Below are 14,037 nucleotides of genomic sequence, written 5' to 3' on the forward strand. Positions count from 1 at the left end.
GTTAGCTTTCAATTTTACTCTATTTGTAGGAATGAGAACAAGATTAATGTATAATGTGTCAGGGTTGGGGAAACAGGACCAAAGTGCAGTAAATCAAGGGGAAGCAGGTAAGGGTCGAAAACAAAAAGCGAGCTTTATTCAAAAGCTGTTGACGAAAACACGAAGGAAGGGTAACACAGGACATGAAAAACACTTAGCTTCAGGTATGAAGGGCGTCAGGAACAGGCAGGTATCTTGGACAAGATCAGTGAAGAAATGATGACGACCGAACAACAGACAAAAGGGAAACAGGGACTAAATAGCCTACACAAGGGTAATCACAGGACGAGAGACAGCTGGAAGGGGGAGGAGAAACACAGGTGCAACAGGTGAACACAATGACGCAATCAGGCACAGGATGGAACCGCAGACAGGAAGTGAAGCTTAACATGACACAAGAGGGGAAAATATTTCAAAATAAAAAACACACAACACAAAGACATGACAGACACGAAAACAAGGATCATGACATAATGTCAACCATTTAAATCTATTTCAAGATGTTCACCAACAGTTTTGCTTCTTGCAAATCCTTTTTGACTATAAACTAGCTTGTTAGAGAAGCTAGCAACCGAAGCTAGCAACAGAAGCTAGCAACCGAAGTGCAAATGGTGTTTGTGGGTCTATATGTTTGTGTTTAGAAAATATGGGACTTTCTGTTATTTCCCTCTAGCATTATTCCCTTCCCTCTTTAAAATTGTGCAGCCCATTTGTAAAATTGATGTAAAAAAAAAAAATCATACATCATTTTTTTTCAAAGGTTAATGTAAAAGAAAGTAGTTTGATAAAAAAAAAAACGTCCTATTAAAAATCAGGTCTTTTCATAATGACTTGAGCTTATTTTAAAATTCTAATAGACATTATCTTGTGTTGGCAATTCTAGTATTTAATAACGTTCAATACTTTCAGTCAGACTTTGTTAACGGAAAGTTCTCTATGAGTCCCAAAACATTTCTAGATTTAAAGTTGTATTATTGAAAACTCTACAGCAAACATATCAATACCGAAAATACTGTACTGCAGTGGTAGTAATTGTCATCATGAGATGAAATAAAGAAGATAATAGCTTTCTCTGGCTTAAAAGCATTTTCAGCAGAGTACTGACTGAAAAAAAAACACTAAACACTGTCCTGCTCTCAGTGTAAATGATCTTTCTCCTCCTCACTGCAGTAAATCTCACTAACTGTATTGATCTCCCTTCTATCTGGAAATAAGTGGCTGAGGTGAGAGAGGCTCTACAATGTTGTTTGGCTCTCACATCCATCCGTGTTGTTTGCTGGCTGCTTACAGCTGCAGTGATAATACGAATGTGATGGACTGCTCTCGGACATGTCGGCCCCATTCCCCATTGCAGGGACTTTATTATGATTATACTCTCCCAAGGGCCTATGACACTAACATCTGTAATGCTTGATATGGAAGTATATTGATAAAACAAAAAGTGTTGGAAAAATAAATGAAACAGAATTGAGAAAGCTGAAAACTAATTCTGAGCACTACTCAGACTGCAAGTCAACAGAAATAAGTTTGACTGCAATCCAGATCACGTGAACTCTTGTTCCTGAGTCTGTTCTTTAGATTTTCACAAGTATTTTGGCAGCTTGTGAGCAAGACATTTTATTTTCAAGCATTTATGACTTCTAACTGCTTCGAAGGCCTCTATGGCCAATTGTTTAGCCGACTCCACTATCCTACTTTTGAAAGTAGAGGAAGAAGAGGAACCTTTACTTCATGTTGATTTGTAACAAGTCGGATACAGACTCTCAAAAGTTTTGTGCACGCACCTTCGATCATTATAAGCTCAAATGTAGTTCCACGTTCCTCTTGATGCTGATAAATCATTGCTACGCTAACGAGTGTCCTTTGCACACTGCGATGAGTCTGCCTTTGTGCTCTTGAAGGTTGACATGCAGAGTGATGAGTAGCGCTCGCATTTGCTTTATGCTCTCTTAAATCTTTTGTGGTCAATATGTACAAGTCATGACTTCTCGAGAGCATGTAGGAGTGAATAAGTGACTGACTAAGTACCCATTTCTTTCACTAACCAAAAAGGAAAAAGATGGCTCAAAGACTTTCCTGTGGTTCGCTGCCCTCATAACCTTTGACTCTTATGTGTAAGTCATTCAGTGGTTCATAAAAGCATGCATTACACTAAAAAGCCACAGCCTGAAAGCGCATAACTTTCCAGCTGGATGAGGAATGTCCTCTTAGGAATTTTGCAAAAGAGAGCCCTTTATTTCACCAGGTAACAAGAAACCAGAGTAATTTTTTTTCCGAATTGTGACTTTGCTTATTAATCACCTCAAACCTCGGGATGTGTTTCAAAAGAAGCTGACAGGCATTATCAATCGATTGAGAAACCTGTTTCACGATGCCAGTGTGGATTTTATCCCTTCTCTATCCACTGCCCAAATGTGTTGGCCAAAACTGGGCGATGTTACAGGAAGCGTTATAAATACATTTAACGCAGAACTCACATCAAAGTCTGGCTGCAAATGCTTTCATAAACCCACAATTCTCTGTCATGGTAAAATCAACAGCTTTTGAGAGAAACTGCATCAGGAAAATATCTGTTGCACATCCTTCTGTCATCCCACCTTGAATGAAGGTGAATCTACTCCCTGTGGGTATGTCGATAAAACTAGCCACGTATCAATAGTTCTGAGCGTCTCATAAATCCCATAAGGCCTCTGCTGTCACAATAAAAAAAAAAGTGATGTATCACGATGCTGCCTTTGTCCTTGTCTGTTCTCTTGGTGTACCTCCCAGTTTTTAATCTAATATCCCTTAACATGATAAAGAAAAAAAAGATTTCTGTTGTCAAATTTATCCAGAATCTATTTTTTGATCTACCCATCTGCAGGCTCTGAAAAGATTAAAGACGGATCCTTCCCAGAGGACAGCAGATGTCCTCTTGGATTCACTACAGTTGCAATGGATGTCAACCAGGGCCCAAAAGTACAACACAAATAGAAACCCAATAGAAACTTCTAAAGCCTAATTCATTGATCCTCTGTGGCTCCTTAGCCATACAATGTTGTTGTTCCACAACAGAGTTCAATGGTCTCAACATAACTTTGAAGCTATACTTAGAAATGTATTAGCCAAAAGAAAACATAATTGAAATTACAGATCAATAGCTTTAATGTGTTCCTCTCATGTATGGCTATTACATTGGAGTCACAGAGCTAAGCATCAATTTGCTGGAAAAGGCTACCCTTCTATCTATGAAAACACGAGAATGTTGTCTAACAAGAGGTTTTCTATAAAATAGGTTATGAAATGAAGGACACATATTCCAGAATAACTAAAAACCAGTATGACTGATTCATGTTGTCCAAACTAAACACAGAGAGTTGTCGTTTCAAATTAAACTTCCAGAAAAAGAATAGGTTAAAAAGTCGACCTTCTTGGTTGTTTTTTTTAAGACTGCCCTGTATTCCTTTTTCGGAAAACCAGAGGCACAAACTGGAGCAGATTTATCAAACAATATGATGCTGCAGAAGGTGTTTTGAGAAGTTTGCATGCATTGCTATGTACTGACACTTTAATTTGTCAAAGGACGTTCTGACTTTTAGGGCTGTAATTTACTGTTTTCCCACTAATGCCTCAGTTTGCATCTTAAATGTCAAACTTGAAGTATTCCCTTCCAAACTGCAAGTATCCATAAAAAAACATCCCATACATTCTCTTAGCGAGGAGAGCCATTGTCAATCTCGCCTTGGATGTATAATACATTACTCTGCAGAGGTTGTAGATAGTGTTTGGAGACTGATTGAAGAGCAGTACATCCATTAGCTTAATGTGTTCTTTCCTATTCAATAGCCAATCCCTTCAATGCCCCAATGACTACTTGGTCATGCGCGCTCCTCTTTCCACCTCGTTGTTCTGTTTGGGCTGAGGAGACGGACAATAATGCAACAATTAGCATCTTTTGCCTTTCTCAAATAGACAATAATGAGACATATCATCCCTTTCTTAATGCCATGTTCTTAGAATAAGAAGATGACATTTATGAATGGTTGACCAATCGCAACAGAGCCGGCCACCTAACCAATCAGAGCAGACTGGGCTCTGGTTTCAGAAAGAGGGTGAAAGGAGGAGTTGCTGTAAAAATTAAGTCCTTTTTGAACATTAAAGAATGTGAACATGTCACAGTAGAGGAACAAAATATAAATATGAACCAGGAAAAGAGCATTTTATGATTTTAATCTCTCACTCGCATATATATCCACAATGACTGGTTTGATATTTTTCATTATGAAAATTAGTTTTGCGATGGCCACTGCATTAAATGACACAGCCAAGCCTTTTGAATTAAGATACAAGTGAAAGCAAATTAATAACACATTTATTTAAAAAAAGGTACAGAGTTTCAAATCATTAAGAAAAAAACCTCTGAATAGAACATTTGGAATGCGGGTAGAATCCAAAATGAGACTTCTTGCACATCCAAATAAATGGAAAAGTCAGACTGGAAAAAGATAAAAAACACTGCAAAATGTTTAATCATGCCCTCTGATATGCGAGAGAAAAACAGCAAAAAAAACACTTGTAAAAATAGTTGATATTACAGCCCACAACTCAGGTATTAGACGGAAATGTAGGTTACATTAACAGCATATGCCGCTTCCACAGCAGCATATGCCTCACAGCTGTCAGTGCTGCGGAAAGGTCCCGGCGGTCAACGCTCCAGGTGTCAAATATGGTACATGTGATGATTAGCCAAGCAAAGGAGGAAAATTACACGTTTAATGATGCAAGGAAGGGCAAGTTCTCAAAATCTAAATTCAATCAAGACTGTGCATTTGTCACACACATGTACTATCAAGCCATATACTATGATTTGGAAATAAAGTCTTAAAGGTTGGGGTGCAGCTGTAACAAATCGGTTATTTATAGATTGTTTTAAACCTACCAATAAAACAAATGAGGCGTAAATGTGACTCTCTGGGTTAAGGTGACTTTGAACTTTATGAAACACAGCTGGATTCAATATTAAAAAAAACAACTATCCACTAAGTTACCTGCGTTTTAGTACACAGTCTGTGCAAGAGTTTGTCTGCCTTGGTGAACTCCTTACTCTTTTCTCCAGTTCGCCTCTCTCATTGTAACCCTTTTTACACATTTACTTTTTATCGAAAGGAACGTGAATTTGGAAGAGAACTTTTTTAAATATGATTAAGAATGTTTTTTCCCCATATGAAGGACCTTGTGAGTTTTATTCAAACTTGTTTATTTATGAATTTTGTTTGTGGTTTGGAACTGGTTCTCAGGCTTCTTCCCCATCATCTTAAATCTGAGCAATACGTACACCCTTTTCTTTTCTTACAGGAGACATTTTGACCTGTCACAGTAGGAGGAGCACAGGTGTTGCTAACAACACTAACAATGTCTCCAATCTAGTAAAGTATGACAGTGAGAGGCATGCGCAATACCAGTAAAGCTGCCACCAAAGCAGCTTAATGGAATTCAATAACACTTCTTTACTTGTCTTCCTGAAAAAGCCCCAAGAGGTTTCCAAATCGACAGCTAATAAGCTAGGGTTAGCATGCTAACACGCTCAACTGAGATGGCAAACAATACATGGTATATTTTCCAGCATTAACACGTTAACATTGTCTTTGTTAGCATGCTGAAGCTAGCGTTTAGCTCCACTGTGACTAGGTTCAGTTGTAGACTGTCCAATTAAATAGGAAAAGAAAGGCAAGAGGTCATACACACAGTTCTATGTCTGTAAATAATGAGAGCAAGGTGCAGTGCCCAATTACCACTCCGTTGTCCAGGTTGGCAAAACAAGGGCTCCAAATATTTGAGAATAGACAAGCTTTAAACCTTTGTTTGTATGACTGAGACCTTTACATCAAACATCCTTTGGAGCATTGAGGTGAAACAGGATTTTTCTGGGCTGAACATCAAAGACTATTGTAGAGTTGTAGGCTTATGTGTGGTGTAGTCAGGGCAACCCTCCTGTTAGGATAGGAACATACCACCAGCTGTTTATGCTATTGAGCATGACGCTTTTTGAACTATTGGGCATTAACCACTGCGTTTTTCTTGGTATGTCACATCAAAATCAATTATATATTTGGAAAAAAACAGGTGTCTTAGGGTTTTGCAGAGAAATCTTATGTGCTCCAGTGGAGATGAAACTGACATATGCTTAAATAGTATGTCTAAGTTTGTGCTGGGGAAAGCCATGGAGAAGAAATACATTCCCCCAGAGAAGAAGACAGCTGGGGCTTATTTATTGGATTACCTGGCATCTGGGGGAAAAGTAATATGCCAAATACCTCAATAATTTTGCTATGTTGGTGCCCTCATTTGCAATTGATGTACGTTTGTGTGTGTGGGGGGTGGTTATTGGTTGCAAAGACAAGCTTACTTTTCTTTCAGGGCACGTTTCTTTACTTTGTGAGCTTTCTACCAGCCAGCATGATAGAAAGGTATTGTGCAGTGAAAATAAAACTTTAAACTGGTCCCTACAAAAATATTTTACATTCACAACAGACCTCCACCAAGGTCTTTTCGGTGAGTTATTTGGAAGCCATTTTTATTTTTGGCAGGATCATTTCTTGTTGTTGTTAATGACTCATTTGAGCCACAAGAGGATTCACTATCCCATGTTTTAAATAGGAGTAGAATTCATGTTTACTTCCAAGTTACTTTTTATTTCTCCATTGGAAAAACAAGATACTGTTTTGCATGTGTATCTTTCCAAAACATGTTTACCCAACTGTTTCATTTTGGAATGAACAAAAAATAAGGAATTTGGAAAGATTGTCCCCTGCAAAACGTTTTTGATTAAACTGTTGTGTCTTTTTTATTCATGAACAAAGGACAGAAAACTATTTAGTTTAGACTTGATCACCTTTTTTATTTCCCTCTCTTGGCTTCCGTATGATTTAGATCAACTCCAAAAATCTTACGGTCTTCCTTGGTTCATGCTACACCCTTTCACCAAGTTAACTAAAAATCAAGCCAGTAGTTTTTCTGCAATGGTGCTGATCAAATCCTGCCAACAAAGCTTTATTAATCAGCATTAGTAAATAATGATAGCTCATCTAAATTAGATTACTGTTTCACTAAGCGGTTGACAGACAGTTGCCAGATTTATAATGAGCACTTAAAAACATTTGAAGAAGTTGCGTCCCTTTTTAAATTGGGGAAGTTTCATCATGTTATCAGCAAATATCCATGTGAAGCTGGTGTCTGGTTGCTGCCTCCTCAGAGAGCTTGTGTGCTTTGTCTCTTCCCTGACTGCAGGAAATGTTGGTTGTTGATTATCTGAGCTCTTCTAGGGTGATTGGATGATGTATTAATAGAATTATGTGTGCTCTGTAGAGTGCTCTCCAAAATTACTTGTACTGCATTCTAAACTGTGCAATCCATTGCAAATGACACAGCGTTTTATCCATTAATGTGCAATCAAACTGAAGTTAGCGAAAATCAGCTCCAACTTCTTTGATTTATTTAGGAAGCTCGTCGGCATCCATTGTGAAACACCAAGATCAGCTATACCATACAATATTGAAACCTATCTTAATCTTCAGGTGTTTCAGGAGTTCAATATGTATGTGTAAACAATAGGTTTTATTTATTTAGGTTCTATTTTTAAAGCATTCACCACAGAATAAATGATACAAGGTTTTTTCTAATTCCCATAAATTAAGATAAGATGAGAATGACTTTAGTAATCCCAAACTGGGCCATTTTTGTGTTACATCATAACCAATACAATGCTCCAAATACATACAACCTGCAATACTGGAGACTGTACAAGAACACTTTCCTCACCCCCCACGTCAAACAGTAAGGGCAGTGAAGCCTCGAGTCTGCTGCACGCCTCCATCTCATGCATGAACATTCCCAGTGGGAAGTCAGTGTGTCAGTGAGGGATAAATAGTCTGATCATCCCACTCAGTGGTCTGCTAAATATGGGCACTTGCAGTATATAACCAGCATGAGGACGGCTGTAATACTCAGTCTGACTCCAGCTCTGTAATCTAATCGGAATTCTTTCAAGCCATCCTGGATATAATTCAATGCTAGCATAGGCTAGTATTACAAATGTCATTTTATCACTGACAGTAAGTCAGTCTATCTCATTTCAAGCTACACTGAGATGTTTGTATGCAACTGAAATGAGTCTGCCCATCACCAATCTATGAAAGAAGGGGAATTCTGAGTGAAAAATAGTATTAAGACAAGGGAGAGGAGATTTGTTATTATTATTTATTATTTCAGGATCAGAATGTCAGAAAATATTCAAGGTTTTTCATAAATGTGAGTTTTTTCTAAGGAGTTTCCCACTTACATTTAGATTTTATTGAAAAACAAGCTCATTTTATCTTGAAAATTCTAGGTTCTGTAATCCCAATTGCTTTTGAGCCTACAATGGCACTGCCTACAATATGTTGCTGTACCAACACACTAGTCTGTTCTTTCAAAGGCGTTTTTTTTCCACGGAAAACATGTGGTGTTGTCACAGCAGTAAAAAGCAAACCATTAACAATTGTGACAGCAGGACAGCATGCACAAAGCCACCACTTTGAAACTGAAGCGGCTGAATGAAATACAACCTGTTCAGTGACTATCAAGCGCTAGAGTAGTCACAGAGAGGGGAACACAGGGCTCTGCCTGACACGCTGAATCCAAGGAGGAAACTTGAAGGCGTACTGCAGTTGAAGATGTTTTTATTTCCCTTGCAATAAAACATACATGCTAACATACATTTTACTGTTGAGTGACTTGCTGTACTGGACTATATGGTGGAAAGAGTTTAGCGGTTTAGCGGTCAACAGAAATGTCAGCACCCTGCCTCCTCTCTCCCTGTCTCAAACAAAACAGATTCCCCGGTAGATGCAGGTGGTATTCATTAGGCAATCACTCAGCCCCAGTGACATACACCCACAGCCACACACACATACATAGCTCCGCCCACACACACACACCTATTACCCCAAGTGAGAAAACACATCCCTGCCTCTACACAACCGTTGAGGTTTTTTTTTTTTTCCACTGTGACGTTTCGACAAGTCTTTATGAAAAGGCCTAATTGAAAACCTTGTCATAGCGTCTAGGTCCTAGAACTGTTCACAGCTGTCACACTCACCTGATCCCATTACTCCCCGGCACACCTGCTCGCAATCAGCTAGTCAGCTCAAAGTATGAATACATCTCTCACATTAAGCTCTGTTTTGCCAGTCAAGCTGCAGTCCACAGTTCTGTCCTGGTCTCCTGCTGCCCTTGTGTTTTTGACCCATGCCTGTCATGTTGGTTTGTGTCTTAATGCCCTTTTCTTCCTTGCCTGTTGCTGACATCTCCCTTGTTTGTTTTTGAAGTCAACTTTTTCTTATCTTAACTGTGACTCGTCAGTCTTTGTTGCTGAGTCATTACCCAGAACAGTTTAGGAAAGACTACAAAATGAACTACAGTGTTGATCTGAGAACTATTACAGCAGAACCGTGAAACTTAATTACTTTGGTTATTTTCCTCAAGTAAACCTTTCCTTGATTACTCTGTTGCTGATTCATTACCCAGAACAGTTCAGGAAAGACTGGAAAACAAAACTGTATTGTTGATATGTGAACTCACAACAGAAAACCAGAACCATGACACTAACTTACTTGTAAATGTAGATTAAATTCATTTATTCATATTTGAATAATGTGCTCTAAAACAAGACACAAGGTTTGCCTTCAAAGGAATTGCATTTTCCTGATTTCAAATGCGTCATTGTGCTATCAGATAAGCGGTTAGATTTATTGCACAGAAGTCCTTGTTATTTATCTCCCTAAAACCAAAGCCAGCTATCCAATTTGTTTTAAATCCTAGCTGTAGCCCAACACTTCCATGTCCAGATTTAGAAACTTCTGTCCGCTTCAAAGGAAGCAAGAAAGCAGTTCAATAACTCCATCTAAGGTGCGACAAGCCAGGGATTACCTTAAGGCGTTCTGAATCATCCGGGTCGAATATTTGACTCTGTTTTGAGGTGTTAGCGCTTTGATATCACTCGAGGACTATTGACAAACCAGCCTGTCTGTTTTTGGGGTACAAATGACCCTTTAAAACACATTGCCAGCCAGCAAGTTTACAATGAACTGAGGTAGAAAACAATACCAAACTAAGTGGACCACAGGAGAGTTATAGTTTTCCAATCCATTGTATACAATCCAACGCCACTGCTGACGAGCTAAATGTCATTGCGGGGAAATATTGGATATCAATAATGCAAGGAAAACACAGCCCCTCCAAATGTGTGTTTGCGTAAAAAACTTTGCTTGATTCTTGTACTTATGCTTGCAGGAATTTTGCTGTTTTGAATGTGTATCCTGTTGTCATTGTGATTCACTTTGGATGAAAGTCAGCTAAATGAAATGTGATAGAGGATCTATAAAAAAAAAAAAATGCAAGGATATGTGAAAGCAAATTCATTTTGTACATGAAAACCTCCACCAAGACCATTTCAATTGAATGAAAACTAAACATACAAGCAATGCTTATTAGGCCCGATGCAGATGTAAATATTAAGACACCATGTTATATCTGCTGGACCTCAGAAATCTGGCCTTTTATGCATTTTATCCTCATGAAGTTCAATAAAAAACACTCGGTCACTGCATTGCCAGGATATGATCTATCTGTTTTTTCGACTGGAAATTATTTTCAGGATCTTCTAAGCTCTGTGACCTTTTAAAAAAAGTAGGGCAGAGACTTGGAAATAAGGTTTCCCACAAGCATGGTGACCTTTAACAGCTTTCAAAAGCAGCACTGAAACCCTCGTTCAAATAAAAAAGAAAGTTGGATGAGATCGCTTTCTTATCTCTGAAATGTATTCAATTTCACACTTGAAACGCCTACAAGCAACTTCTGCTCCAAAGACTGAAACATAACCACTGTTTTTGTTTTGTTTGTTTTCTACCAGTTTAACACAATGTCATCCTATTGGGAAAATCGATTTATAGTGAGGCTCTGAACCACAGAGAACAATGCATCATCTGGATTATCATTATTATATTATAATAATGATATTATATTATAATAATGATAATATCATTATCTGATCCCAAAGATAAAAAACACGCTTAAATACATTGAAAGACTGGCTGGAGAGGGAATGATATGTCAAATTGCACACGCAGGGTGCTTCAGCTCCCGCAGTGGGAGATCTTCTTGCAGTGCCTCCTTTATACTTGAATGCCAGAAAGTCACCACTTTGAAGAAGAGCATCTATTTTTTTTTAAGGGGCCTTGTGTGAACTTGGGTACCAACTGGGCAAACGAGTATTCTTATATTATTGTTTTTCTGCCCATCTGTCTTTTCCATCTGTAGCTACCTTCAAATGAACTGAATTAGGGCCCTCCCGTTGTCCTCCCTGCTTTTGCTTTCTATTCTAGGCTTTGGCTTTTACACAGAAACCATATGCACAACACTTGAAATGGTCAATGATGTATCTTTTTTTCTGTGCTTGGAGGACAGAGGAACATGATGCTAAAACCAATACTGTGCATGCAATTGCTAAAAGGCAGCGTTCATTGAAAGTGTTCATGTAATTGCTGCATATAAGCTAATTAGTGGCCTACGGCGATATTACACTTCAGTTTATCTGGCTCAAAATACCTTTTCCTTTGACTTTCAATAACTCACATTGAGAGTTATTTTTGTCTTTATATATTTGACTGAGACTGCACGAGATGCTGCTGTGACAAAGTGGATTGGAGGCGGGGCTTAAGGAAAATGCAATCGCTATCTGGCCAATGAATGGGCAAGATCGCTAGAAGATCTGGGGAAGATCCGGGTATTTGTGTTGACAGATTGAGCAATTGTGTCTTCATGCTCCAACCGAGAAACTTTCATCAGAATAAATGGAACCCTGTTCACTTCTATGACGGGAACATCGTCAACCATCGGGACAGTTAACGATCACCCGCGCCTTGTGGTGCTGGTACAATCAAAGGAGCGGAGACCAAGTCTGATGCCTCCTTGCAATGAAGCTTTAAAGATCGCAGATATTGTTGTGTGGGGCTCGTGTCACTCAACTTTGTTTCACGTGGTTATGAGGCCTATTTTATGCACAACAACTACGACCAAGCAGTCTTGTTAAATTAAAGTCTTTAATCTTAGGCTCCATTTGGCATCCACCCTGGTTCTAAAGAATTAGTTATGCTTAAAAGTCTATCATGATTTGAGGCAGAATTCACACACATTTTTTGTTATAACATCACATCATTTTCCTTCAACCAATCTCTAAAAAGATATTTTTACAAAAGGATGGAAACAAATTCCAAAAGCAAGATAATACAATCTGTAAAAATCTGGTTGGCTTTCCTGTCCACATTGTCCACATATAATGGACTATCTTCCCATCAGCCAATGTGTTTCCGCAAGAGAAAGAGTACAAACCTTTTGCCCTCACTGTGCAATAAGAATAAAGCCTGTGCTTTGAAAAGCACTCAGGCTTTTATTTTGAAAGTGTTCCTTTTCTGAGTATGTTGAGCCCTCTGGCATTTCTGCTGACATGGTTAACCTCGGTGGCATCAATTTGAGATATAACAATATTTATTATCCCTGTACACTGTAAACAGACTTGTAGAGAGCTTAACCAATCAACGTGCGTACAATTTAATTAAGTCAACGTCACTGTGACCAATGGCTTATCTAGTATTTATGTAAATGTTGTATTACATATGAGCATGAGCTGGAAAAAGCAGATATCCCCTGAAGAAAATGGACTCTTTAAAGGATGTTTTTCTTATTAACCTAGCTTTGTTCATTGTATTATTATTCAGGCAGAATACAAAATGATGTGGAAAAAAATCCCTGGAGGAAGTCGAAGGAAGAAAACTTCAAACAGCATTCATCTAATTCTTTTTTGAATTTCTGTTTGTCTGTTTATTAAAATCTAATGATTATTTTCAGGTACACATTATCTGATTTCACAGCATCACATCTTTCATTACAACCAAATCAAGACTTCAGCCTGGCACAATGCTCTTATAAGCCCACTAAAATAAAGAGTTGCATCATTTTAAACAGTGTTTTTCCAATGTTGGTATTTAGTAAACCTGAATGATATACACAAAAGGTTACAATTTGGAGATTTCCACACTTCCACAATCGGACATATTGATTTCACTACACATCCTATCCATAACAATTATATGATCACAGTGGCACTTTTCAAAGGCCAAGTTTGTGGACTTTTAAGTTTGCTTTAACAGATGTTAAAACCAAGCCTAATGGATGAAGATGTCAGACATCCTATTCGTTCTCATCGGAGGAGCTACAGCGAGTGATGATGGCTGTATCAAAACAGTTTTGTCCCCTGTGCAAAGAGCCCTTCTCACTGAACACCAACATCAGAGGGCAGCCGGATGATTTTCTATCCCCATGATGGAAATTACTCTGACTTTAATAGTGGATGAAAGCAGTAATCCAGGGGATTGTTGTCCAAAGGGTTGTTCATCCTGTAATCATGAGCAATTAGATGAGCAGGAGTGCTTTCAGTGAAAGGGGGCCAATCTACTCAAACATAATAACAAAAGAACCAACGTTCTTTTAATCTAACGCTAAGAGTTATTTTTGTTGCTTCTTTGTAAATTAACTTAAAAATGGTATTTCAACACTTTTTATTTGCTTTTTTATACTTAAAATTACAAATCGGATCTCTTTTATTTACACTGTAGTGACTGTAATACACATAATTCACCTCCTTCTAAAGTGTGGTTCTACACACTGTTGTTTCATGCCTGTAAGTATGACCGTTGGTTTATGCTTGAAAGTACAACTGTAAAAAGGGATCGTGGTCCCTTTAATTAATCTGTGTTTACGATGACGTGGAGCCCCATGCTTGTTGGTCAGGACAGCGCCATCTTGTTTTGTTAACTTTGACTGTGATTAAACGAGACACGCATTCGTGTGCTGAACTGTAATGAACGTCTCCTGCGTTTCATTACGATCTCCACAACACTGTAATACATTTTTTATTAGATTTTC

This window comes from Eleginops maclovinus, chromosome 8, assembly GCF_036324505.1.
Source record: "Eleginops maclovinus isolate JMC-PN-2008 ecotype Puerto Natales chromosome 8, JC_Emac_rtc_rv5, whole genome shotgun sequence".
Classification (NCBI taxonomy): Eukaryota; Metazoa; Chordata; class Actinopteri; order Perciformes; family Eleginopidae; genus Eleginops; species Eleginops maclovinus.